General features: G+C 34.1%; 1 long non-coding RNA gene across 2 annotated transcripts in view; it reads right to left on the reverse strand.

Annotated features, from left to right (window-relative positions):
• Nucleotides 1-14,724, reverse strand: part of LOC141449751 (uncharacterized) — a 123,054-nt gene that overhangs the window by 7,314 nt on the left and 101,016 nt on the right. Inside the window, exon 5 of one of the 2 annotated variants that reach the window (XR_012455673.1) lies at nt 12,356-12,712. The exons of the other annotated variant lie outside the window; for it this stretch is intronic. This is a non-coding gene — a long non-coding RNA (uncharacterized lncRNA). The remainder of the gene's footprint in view (nt 1-12,355; nt 12,713-14,724) is intronic. 2 annotated transcript variants of the gene reach the window in all.

Genomic DNA, 14,724 nt, shown 5'->3' on the forward strand with positions numbered 1-14,724 from the left:
AGATATCGCTTTGTATGTCGACCCCAGCAGGATAACTCTTTCAAACTCCTCATACCATAGCAGTTTTTTTTTGCCCAACACTATTCACCAAGTTTCCTAAACTTCACCTCAGGTCCCGCCTACAACCAACTAATGTTATATACCCTTTTTCCGCTTTTAAACAGTGTTTGCTCCAATGATGGCGTATTCCTTCACCTTCTAAAGAAAAATCTGCTACTCTCCAGGCATTATATGCTCCAGTAAAGGAAAACCTCTATTTTTTCTTTCTTTCTTTATTTATTTTTTTTTTTACATCACTGCAGTAACCTTAACAAAAACTTTGCAGATGGGGAAAAAAATCATCTCCTAAAAAAATATCTCCATACTTTTTCCAAAACCATTAATATTAAAACAAACTCATTAATTCAATGATTAAGACCTAGTCAGCGCTCAGAGCAAAGAGAAATTATGAAAATACCTAATTATTTAAGCCTATGATCTCATTAAAGTGATAAACTGCCAATTGTAACCATTACTTTCAGTAAGACAGGAGAATCTGAAAAATTTAAATTAAAGATAATCTAGAAGATAACTTGGTCAAGAAAAATTATTAACTAACATTGTTAAAGATAAACTGGGCATAGATGTCAATTAATTGGGGAACCTTTCAAAAGATGATGTTAAAATAGAAGGACTGCTTTTGCCTGACCTTGTTTTTCAAATTATTTGATTGGTTTCTAAGATTTGTAACGAAGAAAGGAGAGTATGAATGAGGTTATCTAATTCTCTTATCTTCGCTGAAAACCAAGTTATAAGAGAATATAGATTGTAGGGTTTGTGGACTTTATGACGTGTATGAATAGGACAATTAGGGATTCATAGCTAATTATTTAAAACAATAGAAGTATGTCAACGATGTTGTTTTATTTTTGGTTCAAAGAAAAGTTAAAAAAAAAAATCGATCACCCGTGGGACGATCTCAGGACTTATCCTTCTTAAACGAGTAAACGCGGACCCAACATCAGCATGATTCCCAAGTTTTGTGGATAACTAGCATCCTTAAAACAACTGAAGGTACAAAGAGATAAACTAGATAAATTTTCTAAACATTTGTCAAGAGTGTAATGTTGTATGGATATGAGACTAGAACTATAAATGCTCAGAAACAAAATTGATTGCTGAAATGATATTTGGCAGAGAGCGTAGAAAGTATGAACTGGCTATCAGGTCACGATAGATGAAAATTACCTGAAATAGTAACCTGCAGAAAGAAAAGCCCAGAAAAGTTTGGGCATATTCTCAGGTCGCAACAAGAATTATGTGCTTATAAAATGATTCTCTTGGAAGGCAGTGTAATGTAATGGTAGAAAAAATAATAATAAGGCAAACTGCATTCGAAGTTAAAATAGCAGGTTGGAATGAACTTGAGTTACTGAAATTGCTAGATCAGCGTGGAAAATGTGATGTCCAGTATGCTGAATAGCTAAACACACTTTACTGTACATTTCTATAGATACCATTAAATATACACCAAACCAATGATATACCCAGAAACACAATAAATCCTTTGCAATCCGCCCTCCTTAAACGGTCAACTATCGGACAACCCTAATTAATTTTATGACATCTAAGGATTTATTCAGAAGACAAGAAAAAGTCCTGGATGATTATGAGCGAAAATTAAAGACGCCGATGACAAAATACTGACGGGTGAACAAGCAAAGTTGAACATAAGGATGTCTAAAAGACATCTCTGCTTGTTCACGAGCTTGTGTAGAGCAAATAATCAAAATTTTGTCAATCTCCAGCCAGATATAACTATACAAATAATTTCTGACAATTTTAAATAAATCGTTAAAAACAGAACCGTTTTTTAAACACCTCCTTGCTGTGCTGAAATATAGATTGTACTCCTGGTTACTACGGTATCGTACCGTAGACTGTTCGGACTGAAGCGGAGTATCAGTTAGTCTGTTGCGAAGTGTTTTACAAAAGCTAAGATAGCTGACGGATGACTTTTTTAAATTTTTCTTCGGAATTCATGAATATTACACTTGATTTCCGTTCTTATTACTTTTAAATGTAAATAAGACTTTTTAAGTGTGAATAACTTAAGAGTGAATAAAATATTCCGTCATTAATGAACAAGTTTAAGTGTTTGAAATGAGGTATGTTGACAGTAAATACTAACGCGTAAAGCTAATTTCGAACTGAGGGACTAGTTTAAATTAACAGGGTACTGTTAGTATGGCTGATATAGTTAGTTGATTGGAGGATAGATTAATGATGCGCAAACATATAATCACCTCTTGGTCTAGTTGGGAAACCGGGGTAAGGTCTAAATCATGGCGGTAACTTGTCTCAATAATGCATCGTACAATCAAACTAGCGTACACCATTTCGCTGGCGCCCATCCTACCACCCACATACAACTTCTAGCTCTCTAACCTTCCACATCTCATAGTCCACCTGCAATTCCCTCTCTCTATCTCTTTCATTCCCTTTTCCACCATTTCTCTCACAGTCCAAAGGCGCAATTGAATTTCTGAAGAGTCTACCGACTAGGAGAGAAAAGGTATTCCACTCTCACCTATACTGTTAAAGGCAAAGATGGGCGCCCCAACCAGCATCAATTTTTGATTACAGTTCCATTCCGGGTATTTCTCCAGAGGCGCCTATACTAGCCAGCAACATTCATGCTAGCTCTATATACGTACCAATGTAGGCCGAATTTTCCTGGAAATTGTTCAACTAATGGAATTTTAGTTTCATCTTCAATTTATAAAAATATTTCCATTTATTTGTTATGCACATAAATTCATATAAAGTTATACTTACGTTAAATAAAAAAATTAATGAAAAATATTATGTCCGCTGCCATTGCCAGTAATAGAAACAATTGCAAGTCCAATAAACATCAATAAAAATAAATAATTTGCAAAACATTTTGATATTAGTTTCGCCGCCAAACAAAGGACGCCATAAAAAAAATTATTAGTCAAAATTGGTCAAAGAACCAATCAATTTTTCTGTAGATTAGTTAAATTTTTGAAAACGAGGAAAAAGACATTTTTAAATTTGGTGTACCGTTTTGTATAGATAGGATTCATAACTATTATTTGAAACATATTAATTTACAGAAAATATGGGTAATTCTGAGTGCGATGATTGGTTAAGCATTCCTCTAACGTGCCATCATTGTTCAGTAAATGTCTTGCCAAGTAATAGTTTTAATAAGAATTAAATTTGGAATTAAATATCTAAATTTAGAGAACAAATGGCTGACCGGAAATTCCACCCTGGTGAATAGCCTTTTTTCCCGATTTCCTCGCACAAGGCTTCTAAAATTGTATTCAAACTTGTTTATGGTAGTTACGAACACAACAAACTAAAACTTCTACTTAAAACTTTTTTTTTTTTTTTTTGAAAATACAATTAAGAGTGCTTCTGAGAGATGTGATGGGGAATTCAGATAGAAAATCTAAGAATTTAGATTCTTCTAAAGTGATATGAATTAAGTATAACTTAAATGGTCGAAGTTTAAAGAATAAAATTGTGAAAATTTTTTCCATCTATATTCGTAACTGATATCTATTCTTAAGCTAGGCCATGATTACAACTTCGCGATATAGAACTTCGAATCCTACTCCGAAATCGACTGCTATGGTTTTACATTAATAAGTGTTCCGTTTGCAGTACTTGACAGCAATTGTGACGTTTATCGATCACACTCGGCAGCCTTAAACTGCAAAGCTGATAGTTGTGCCCTAATATCTACCAAGAACAAGAAATGAATCTGGCCTTTTGCAGTTTTAGGCAGCTGGTTGGTTAGTTCTGGGACTCATCGCTTGCTGTTATGCCTGTCCAAACAGTTTTTCCTCAATAAATATTAAGGGTCTCAAATTTTTGGAGCGTTACGGCTCCAAAAGGCACAAAGATTAGGCTTTCTTCGTTTTTTTTAGGTCACAAAACGCAAAACGTTCTAAAAGCTGCCTAAGATTTCTTATTATCCATTCTTTGCCTTCTAGATATAACCTAGTTATTCAAATAGAAACATCCTAAATTTTTGCACAAGTTTGTTCTACTTTAATAGTTTTCAATATTAAATAGATATCAATCATAAGACTCAACAACCTTCAATTAAATATCATCCAGGATTAATAATTTAAAACAAAAAATTATCATATTAAAGTGGATAAGATATAACAAGACAGTTTAAGTTTCTGGTAGGCTCGACGTAGCTTTTAGTGTTTTGTCTCCAAACACATTCTTAGCAGAGTGATTCTCTAGAATAAACAATGATAACTTCGTTCAACCTTAGTCAACGTTACGTTTCTAAATATGGTTTCATACAAGGAAATGCTAGATTATGAAAATTTTGTTACTGTTATTCAGCAAATAGGAGAAGAGAAAGAGAGAAAAACCAAGGAAGAATGGAGGCTCTAGATGAAAAATAAGAGGCTATTCAGAGAATAGCATCTGATTGGTGCCCTAATTGAGGCTTGGGAAACAGCTCGTCGCTTCTCAATCAGCAGATTTCCCTTGGGTGTCATTAACCCGCGGGTCTCGCAGCACTTCCTAACCTTATAGCCCAATAGCACTTCACTATCTCTACCTTGATTACACCCAAATCTTACACCATCAATTAAAACACCGCCTCCGCTAGCAGTAACACACTACTACTATTACATCCGGCCGTATCTTTTCTACTTCCTATGCATCTTCTCTACAGGTCTTACTTGTTGGCTAAGCTTACTTCTGCTGGGGAAATTAAGCTAAGTGAAACGAAAATGCTATTTTCCTTGCTAACCCTGGCTTCCACTTTCAGTTTTCCTAGCTCCCAACAAGGTAGGAACTGGGAGAAGACCCTCTGCAATCTATATCTATATATCTGTAAGGAGGTAGAGGCAGCAGTAGATCAAGCAGGTTGAGTACATTGCCTTCTGCCTCGTTTTCCTTGCTGCTCGCATTTTCCAAGCGACCATCTCACATTATTGGTATTTACGCCCTTCTTTCTTGATAAAAAATCCTCCCTTAATGTACCATTAAAAATTATGTTAAACTGATTAGTAAATGACTATCATGTACATAGTGTGGACAGTTCCCCGTTCAATTACAATTTTATCTTGTAGGATACAAAGTTGCTGAAACGCAAGTAAAAGTCATTTTTTAACCAAATTTACTATCATTTCAACATCAAACTGTATATTGTAAATTAAAAAAAAAAAATCTCTTACAACAACCATTTTGATAATCATAAACTTTTGGTAAGATTAAAACTGGCTTCTTCAATCTGCAATGAAAACCATTTTTTTTTTTTGCGTTAATTTTTTGCTACAATCAGCGCGTTGGCGCTATAAGTAACAATGATAACAGAGTAACAAATGATAAGTAACGAGTGGAGAAGTTACCCAGTGGTAACACTCCAAAATATTAGGCTATTAATCGCTCTCTTCACTGGAGAGGAGATCACGAGGCCACTGTCTTTTAAGACGTCTTGTCGGGTTGTCAGGAAGAGTTCTAGAAGAAAGATTTTTAGCTGGAAGATTAATATGGAGATTGCAGGTTGAAATGGAGTTTTCTGTATTGTGTTTAGCAACATGAGTGACAAAAGGAATGTTAAGGTCAGTGTGTATAGACAGGTTGGAGTCAAAAAATGGAGCTTTTACAATGGTTCGAAGTATTTTAGATTGAAGAGATTGTGTCCTTTGTAGATTGGAGCGTTTGGTTGAACCCCACAGCTCTATTCCATACGCTCAGATGGGTTTCAAAATAGAAGTATAAATCGGTCTTTTATTGTCCAGAGAGAGTTTTGATCTATTGTCTAAGAGTCTTTAAAGTAGTCGATAGCGTCTGTTTGGTTCTGTTCTTTTAAGTCTAGTATGGGGGTACCAAGAAAGTCTTCGTTCTAAGTAAAACCCAAGGTAGTGGGAAAACAATTTAATATTTATTGGTCGTAATTCTCAAGTTTACAAATCAACTAAAGCTTTAATCCAAATCTTAAAAATGTAACTGTAATAATTCATTAAAATTTGCCACTGTCTGCCAGATTTCAACATAAATCTTTTATGTATGGTCTTTAAAAGTGTATTTAAATTAAAGTAATAGCTATTTTTGCAATCAGGCTTTAAGTTCAACTACCAAATTAGGTGTCGTGGACGGAGACGACTAGCGAACAAGTTTACTATAAGTTTCTCGTATTAAACATTAAATAGAAACCAAGGCTTAGATCAGAAATCTGACCCAGTCCCAAAATACATGTTAGCTTTGCGGACTTCGCCTCTAACCATACGAATAACGTGGTTCTAAGTGAAATGTATAATAGTTCCAAAAGAAGGCCGGTTAAAATGTTCATGAAATGAAGAGGGAATGACGCTTCCGGAAGACAGTCAAAATTAGTTAAAGTAAAAAAGTGCAATGCTGCCTAAAACGAGAATAAGTTTCATTTTTGTGAAGTACTGCTGTTTTCAAATGTGATTGGAGAATTATTCGGTTGGAAAATTAATTATTTTAATATTATAAAGGAAAGCAGTTATATTTTAACTGAAATTTATAAAATAAGAATATCTTAAATTTAAAAATTTTATTTAACATTAACTTCAGAGTTTTTTTTTTAGGTTTATTATTATTACATCGGTATTTTACATAAACTTTTAGAGGTAGCTAACGTAGAAACAATAAATCTTTAAATAGTAGTTACATTTATTTCAACTGGAAAGTTTTCATGTTAGATTAGGTTTGAACGTAAGTCAAGTAGGGTGGATACGCCTTGGAGGGGCGAAAGCTTTTTGGGCCGAAAGAGTAGGAACTGATAGCCGCATATATTCAGAGCGCTTAGATCCTTAGCAATAGGATCAAGTAGCGGCGGCTTCTGCCTATGGAATAAAGATCCAGATGGGCAAACTTTTAATGCATCCTTTAAAAGAAGAACTAGGTGAAGTTTTACATTTAGAAAAGGAAATAAAAGGACGAAGAGGAGCCGGCTGAATAAAGGAGAAGAAAAATTTCTTGTGATTTCAAAGTGAACAAGTTTGGAAAATATTTTATAATTTGTACAAAAAGTTTGTATTAAAGCCCTATTTTTCTTTTTCTTCTAGCTTCTCTTTCTTTCTCTTTCTCTTTCTTTTTTTTTTTTAAAAAAAAGGTTTTGTAATCCAGGAAAAGGATCCCAACTGAGGTTATCGTTGTTGTTTGGGGAAAATTGAATTGGCGTGAGGATAGTACGATTAGGATAGGCCGCTTGCTTGACAATGGAAAATCAACTTTAGCAGAAAGGATACATTCTGTAGATAGAATATTTCCTTTGTTCAATATCATCGGATATATTGAAAGACCCGAGTGAATGTCTTTCAAATAAGAAACACATACTTCCACGATGACCGAAAAGAATTTACTATAAAGATAAAAAAAGAGAACAAAAAAATGAATAAGCTGAATACAGTACAAAATGCTTTTCTGTTTAAAGCTACATTGAGTTTTAAGAACTTCATTAAATCAACAAAATTTAAAGACAATATTTTGAATTTGTTTTTCAAGATAATTCAATCTACTTTTTGTCTTTCTTTAACCAAATTGGAAACTTCTAGGTTGAACTTATCGTCAACTTCTTTTTCTTATGCTTTTCAAGACCGGTCTCACAAGTATCCCTTCAAGTATATTGAGGCCACTCACTCCAAGCCCACCAGAAATGGTTTCAAGTTATTTCTAAGATTTTTTTCCTTTTTTCTGAGGAAAGAGTGATCTCAGGCTTCTGCCTAATTGCTCCTGGATGGACAATATTCTGGATTTTTATAAGAGATTGGAGTTCACCAAGAAATTTCAAGGATAAACTGAGGGAAATCGACCATAGCCTTTGGATAATGGATATTGTGATTAATTAATTTCATAGATTGTTCACAGGCATGGGTTTCTGAATCCAGGTATGTGTCAGGATCCAAAGGAGACTTGTATAGGACAAATTCTTTAGGACGAAGTTTTCCAGGCAGATTCATATGAAATAATAAAATGCTACCAGGGGCCAGGAAAATTTGAAGGAATTAAGGATCTATTCTGACAGTCAGGAAGCTTTAAAGGCTTTTCATCTGGCACTCCAAGGAAAGAGAATACAGAAGAAGTCAGGATCATCTTGTTTGGCAAGAATGGTTTAGAGCAGTGATTCCCAAAGTGTGCGCAGCTGCTCCCCGGAGCGCCGCGGAGCCGTCATAAGGGCGCCGCGAAATATTCAATTCGCGAAACAATTCGGCAATTTTCTTGGAATTTCCAACTCTCGAATTTTATATCCAATTTTATTCCGAGATTTGAGAAGTTGTGTAGTGAACATCAAGCCCATCCATCCCAATAATAATTTTAATAATGTTAATCATCAATGGACGTTCAATAAATTGTTTGTGAATTTAAAATTCGTGTTTAATTTATTATTCAACTAACCTAACCACATGGTGGTAGTCCCGTCTCGATATGGATATTACCGAAAAAGTTGGAATTGGATATTTTATATTATCCCAATGAAAATAGTAAGTATCTGTTTTTAATTTCTCTCTGTTAAATGGGTAATCGCTTGTGAAAAGGAAAGTTTTCCAATTTTTCAAGAAAGTCAAAAATTTAGAAAAAATCTTATGTATTAAGGGCGCCGCGGGAAAAATCCAATTATTTAGGAAACCGCAAACCGAAAAAGATTGGGACCCTCTGGTTTAGAGCCTTTTGGATCCTTGGACATTCAGGGATTAAAGGTAACGGAAGATCTGGTAGAGTTGCAAGGGAGGGAGAGAAGACTTGCAACATAATAAAGATTTCGAGCAAACTGATGATTTAATCACGGTGTAAAGAGGGCATTAAAAAATTATTTGGTGTTTTATACCAATACTTGTAAGCTCTCTTAGTTATATCTAAAATAACTAAACGGTTAAAATAATAATATTTATTCTTTCGTAAAAATAAACGTAAATTCATTTAGTAAAGTAAATTAATTACTTAATAAAATTAAATAAGTGTCTTTCCTAATATTTATGTTTTCTACGTTGTTTTTATAAAAATAAATTCAGAATTATCTCACAACTTAGTTAACAACTGTCAGTAGATGAAAGGCCATGAGATTTGTACAATAATATTTAGGTTCAACAATGGAATCAAATCTTATACAATAGCTATAGCTTTATCCGATTTATAGAAAGCCGACTTACAGAGAGATTAATAAAACAACCCTTCCACGGTTATTAGATTTATTGGTATAAATCAATGACTCATTCGGTCAAATGTTAACAGCTTAAATGTCACAGTCAATAGAGATTTTCTGACCCATGGGTTACAAAATTTGTTTGTGAGCAGTATTTATAAAATTTTACTTAACAAAAAATAATAAAGTAAAATCAACTTCGCTTTTTTTGTATTCTTCTTTTGATTTAAGTGAAGTCGATAAAATATTTCTAAAAGGAGATTGTCTGAATAAGCCAGCAATTTGTTGACATTTCTGGATCGGTTGAGAAATAAGTCCCGAGATGGAGCTATTACAGTGCAGTAACCCTCTTAGACTCGACTCAAAATACTAGCTATCGTTTCAGTGGACATACCTATGCAGTATAGAGCATGACAGTTTTATGAAGGACAGTTTATTTGCCATGAGAATGTCTTGAATATTAGTAGCACTTCGCTGATTTATTTATTTCTATAGACACAATAGTATCAAATAATTGCTAAGAATTTCCTGATTTCCAATGGTTAAAAATAAAGAGATCCTCTCCTATTCAAACTGAATATCGAGGACATTGCTCTAATAAGTTGTATCTCACCAAAACCAACTGAAGTATTAGAATACACAATAAAAAAGCGAATAATTTGGGTTGTACAACAAATGCATATTTGCTAGCAGAAGGGTTGCTCTAATAATGAGCCTGAGAATCTCTTGAACAAGGTGAAGATGTTCAATAATACGATTATTAGTAATACAGATTTAATTAAAGAAGATATTAAAGCTAGAAGAGAAGTTGATAGATGTTTTCCACATGTTTGACTATAAAGTTTATCTATCTCAAGCAATTAAGAAGAAATACTTAAGGCATACAATAACTAACACCAAGATAGCTAATTGTCTTTTACTGTGATGCACATTTAGCTAATGGAATAATTATGAATAAAGCACTAAAATATAAAAGTTTTTTTTCTTTTTTCATCAAGTAAATAGGTGATTACAGCATCAAAATATTATTAAACTAAAAATATAAGGTAACTGGGGGAAAGCTTATTGAACAAATGGCCTCCAAAATTCAAAATTATTCTGTGGCTTTCTGAATTTAGTCACAAGTCACCAGCATAAGGCCGTTGGTTTAAAGACTATTTTTATAAAATCGACTACGTCTTTTAACAACTTTTTAGAAAATCCACTATCTCATTTTTTCTATGGACAGTTAAAGCAAGAATTGTTGGAGAATAGTATTTAAACGTGTGACCTGCTATTCAGTTCAGCTAAATAATAAAACGAACCTAGTCTAAGCAACTGAAGTGCTGATAGAAAAATAAAATGCTGGCTATAATTAAATTCCATCCTTTTTAGCGAATTTCCATTTTATTTTAATTTGATCCAAGTTAATTAATTCTATACATACCTTTTACAAGTGAAAGCAATTAATACAGTAAATAGCGCATTGAGTATTACCATCTATGTGGATTTAGAGTGGACGAGCTACAGAATTACCATCGTCAGACAATTCATATTTAATTTCCCTTATCTTGTCCTTCTTCGTTTTAAATCAAAAAAACACGTCCTTTAATTTTCCTTTTCACCATCAAGACCAAAGTCCTTGGCAGGCAGAAAAAAGGATGATAAACCAATGGCAAGAGGGGACTTTGTCGGTGACTGGCTCCCAAACCACTTATTCTTCAGCAACTTTGTTGGAATATTAATTCCATGAGAAGGACCACATTATTCTCTCAGCACATAATAACATTCTTTGTCCTCTTATCTCGGTTCTAAATAATTCCGTTTGTTTAGTAAATTAATTAAGATGGCTTCCCCTTTAATTCTCCCGTACCTAGCTAACAGAGGGAAGGAGAGAAATTGAAGTCTTCTGTTTTTTTTTTATTAACTCTTGATTTTTGGCCGCAGCAGAGTGTACACCACTTCAAGAAAATATCAAAGGAGGCAAAAGATAGTTAGAGGGTTATTTTAAGGCTGAATGCACTGAGTTTAGAAAGGGTAAGGATGTATCTAGTGGACCAAAACACCAGCTTCATACTGCTTACAGCTCAGGTCCTCCATAATTAGAAATAATAATGATGTATGAAGAATTCATCTTTCAAGATTTTAGCATAAAAGATACTCGTCGGAAAGGGTTATTACTAATGCTCTAACTCGTGCCTGAGATCCTGCGGCTTAGAGTCGCATGTGGCTCACATATTTTTTTTTGCGGCCTACTGAACTAAATTGAATTAAAAATCTATTAACAATCTAGTTAAATTGAACTATCCTCTTTTTTAAAAAAATAATTTCTTTAATAAAAATAAATATTTATATGTATTAATACGTTACTTTTAACTTAAAATTTCGGCAAATTTAACTATCGTTAATTCGAAAGGAAAAAATTAATTTAAAAACATGTTATTCATCCTTAGATAAATTTCAGTTTGAACCCTCGTCATCCTGGAATGAAGAATGTTAGTTCATTGTTTTTTTTTCCTTTGGACTTCTCTTTTTGTGCGATCCGTGGTATTGTGGAAGTATTGATACTATAATCGATACTATCGATACTATGTCCTGTAAAGGCGCACTTTCGGACCAGAAGAGATGATAAGCGATAGAGGCTTTGGGAGAGAAGCCCAATATCTTCCCTAACGCGACGGCGCGGTATTAAAATTTAATAAAGAAATTATATTAATGTTTTGCTAATTATAACAAGTTGGTTAATATCTCGTTGGATGATAGTACGTGATTATATATTGACATAATAATAAATATTCTGAAGTATCCTTAATTTGCCAGCTTTCTCCTCCCTCATTCTTACAAGATGCCTAATCATTGAAAGCCTTATTGCACAAAGATCTTTCTTATATTAAGCCTAATATCTTAGTTCTATATATCAACAACTTCCGCTGTTCATCTTCTCCTGTTGCATAGAGGCTCATATTGTTGCCACAATTTATCTTTGTAAAACAGAATCGTTGAGTTGAATAAAATCTGATTCCTTAAGTGTCATTTAAGGTAATCATCTTTCACAATGTAAAGAATAAGAGATGTGTTTGAAAAAAAAGTTGCTCCGAATGGCGAACGGCATTTCTAACCAACAACTCACTTAGAGACACTTCTAAAAGGTATTGACTGGTCTTTTCACCCAGCGCCTCCTGTCACTGTATATATATAAGACTAGCTTTACTATTCTATCTTTACCTTTTCTGTTGAGAAGCGTCTGATTGCGGTATTGTAATGCTGATTAGACAGACACTGGGCGATGCCAGCAGACGGCTTGTGCTTGGTTGAGGCTTGCCAGTTGTGGGAAGGGTGTCATCCCACGGACTGTGGATGAATATTTCATAGGCTTCAAGGGTGAAGGAACATCCCTTCTAAGGGTGGAAAGCTTCTTCCCGCACCCTCTATTCTCCTCTAGGTGGTTTTGCGAAACTTGGAAGGGTGAACAGCAGTATTATACACTTCCATTGAGTGACAGACGTCTGACCAGGCACTGCCACGCGCTCCACTAATTCCTTTACATTATGAATTGTAAATCCGTTGTTTAACGTTTATTAACTGAAATAGAGAAAGATAATTCTTACTATTTCTTACTTGGTTTCTGATTTATTTTTTGTTTTATTTATAAAAATAACTTTGTAAATCAAAGACTGATCTTTATTTGTATCGATCGCTTATCCGCCTTAAGAAATATGTTCTCTTATTAATCTATATAATTAAGGCTCGAAAACTACGTACAACTCTACTCATTGACGTTTGAAATTTTTCACTATTCTTACAGCTTATTTTCAGCAAGTTGCAGTTCGTGCAGCTTTAGAGAAAACAAAAACAAAACATCTAATAGACTCTGAGAACAGAATTTTTTTTCGACCCTTCAGATTGCAATTGCTGCCTCTAAAAATGAAAGATTAACAGATAATGCCAAGAGTCCAGAAAAACTTGGCTCAAAAGAAAATTGCACTAAAGGCAATATGTGAGAAATTTCATCTTGCATTTGCCTGCAGCGGAACAGAACTCGACGCAGAAATGTTAAGAATAGTTTACGATTTATGAGGAAAAGAAGGAGCGACCGCTGAATGCTTCAGCCAGAAAATGTAACAGACATTGTGCGGGAAAACGCTTGAAATTAACCGTTACAGATTAAGCATTACTGATTAGACAAACTAATGTGGCTTTTATGTCAGCCATAGTTTAAATATTAATTTTTTTGGTAGAGCCTTTTAATTACAGTAAATTATTTATTCAATTCGAACTATTTTCCTCAGCTTTTACAGATTTTTTATTTACTGCCCATTCATTGGAAATGGAAAAGCAATTCACACGAATGTTAAATCAGCACGGATGAAATAACCAAAGTGCCCAAAGTTTTCATGCAACATAAGATGATAATCATGCAGAATATATAAAACAGATTCTTGATATGAATTAGGAAAGCGAATAGCTATAGTCATACAGTGCAAGTGGCCCATTAGTTTCTCAGAGGATAGGTTATGTACGAGAAGGTTTATTGCAAAGAACAGTATAGCACTTCACCATAAGCAACTAATTCAGTGAGTGCTGGAGAACCTAATCAATACATAGCTGGAGCAATCAACAGAATGGAAATGCACCAAAAAGTAATAGCTAGATTTGGTGAGCCGTAGAAGGGTAGATGTCTGAAGGGTAATGCAGAGCTTCAGTCCATTCTTGGTCTTGTTGAGTAATGTTTAGTTGGAGACAGCTAGCTACCACCAACTGGAGATGACATCCCACCTAAGTACTGCCATTGCTCTCTCTTTGTTCGTCAAAACTCATCCAGGAAGCACTAGCAATCTGTGGCTCAAACTATCTTGCAAGACGCCCAACGCCATGCCAGCTTTCTATTATGTTCTTGAGAAGTTGTGTAACTGTTCGCAGCCATCTACAAATCCCTCTGTCACCTTCTACTTCCAAGTTCACATTAAGTCAATTGAAAATAAATATAACATACTATTAAACAAAGTAAAAAATTTGGCAACTTTATTCTATAAAAAATTAAAATTAAATTATTTAAAGAAGCAATATTATTTGGATTACTCAGCAGATTTAGCAGGCAGCCAAGATTGCCAGCAACAAAGTTTTGCCATTAGTCGAACATGTTGGTTTTCTGTGCAATAAAGGTATCTGGAGATCCAAACCTAAGGTTAAAAGTTTCTTTTCTCAAAAGCAGGTTAAGCAGAAACCTTTTCCCAAATATATAAACGTTTCCATAATTGGTAAAAGGTCTAGAATAAAATCGTAAGATTCTTTTCGAGAATAACTCAAAATACTTGCACTATCTCGGAAAAAATTTGCATTCCTTTCTATCTTTTAAACTCAACAGAAATAATTATTATAGTTCCACATAATCCAAAGGTAATCATAACCCATCTTTAGAGATTATCTTAAAATTAAAAGTGTTCAATTTCGTAAATCAATAATATGGTACTGCAAGAATTGAGAAGCTATAACATAGAACTTTTATTTAAACTCGCAAAGCATCCTTCTATCTACCACTTCGGCACTTATTTGAAGGGAACCGAAGTTTGAAGAGTGACTTATAAAATTTATAG

Source organism: Rhodnius prolixus, unplaced genomic scaffold, assembly GCF_049639745.1.
Source record: "Rhodnius prolixus isolate KJV_2025 unplaced genomic scaffold, Rpr scaffold_2, whole genome shotgun sequence".
NCBI classification, from domain to species: domain Eukaryota; kingdom Metazoa; phylum Arthropoda; class Insecta; order Hemiptera; family Reduviidae; genus Rhodnius; species Rhodnius prolixus.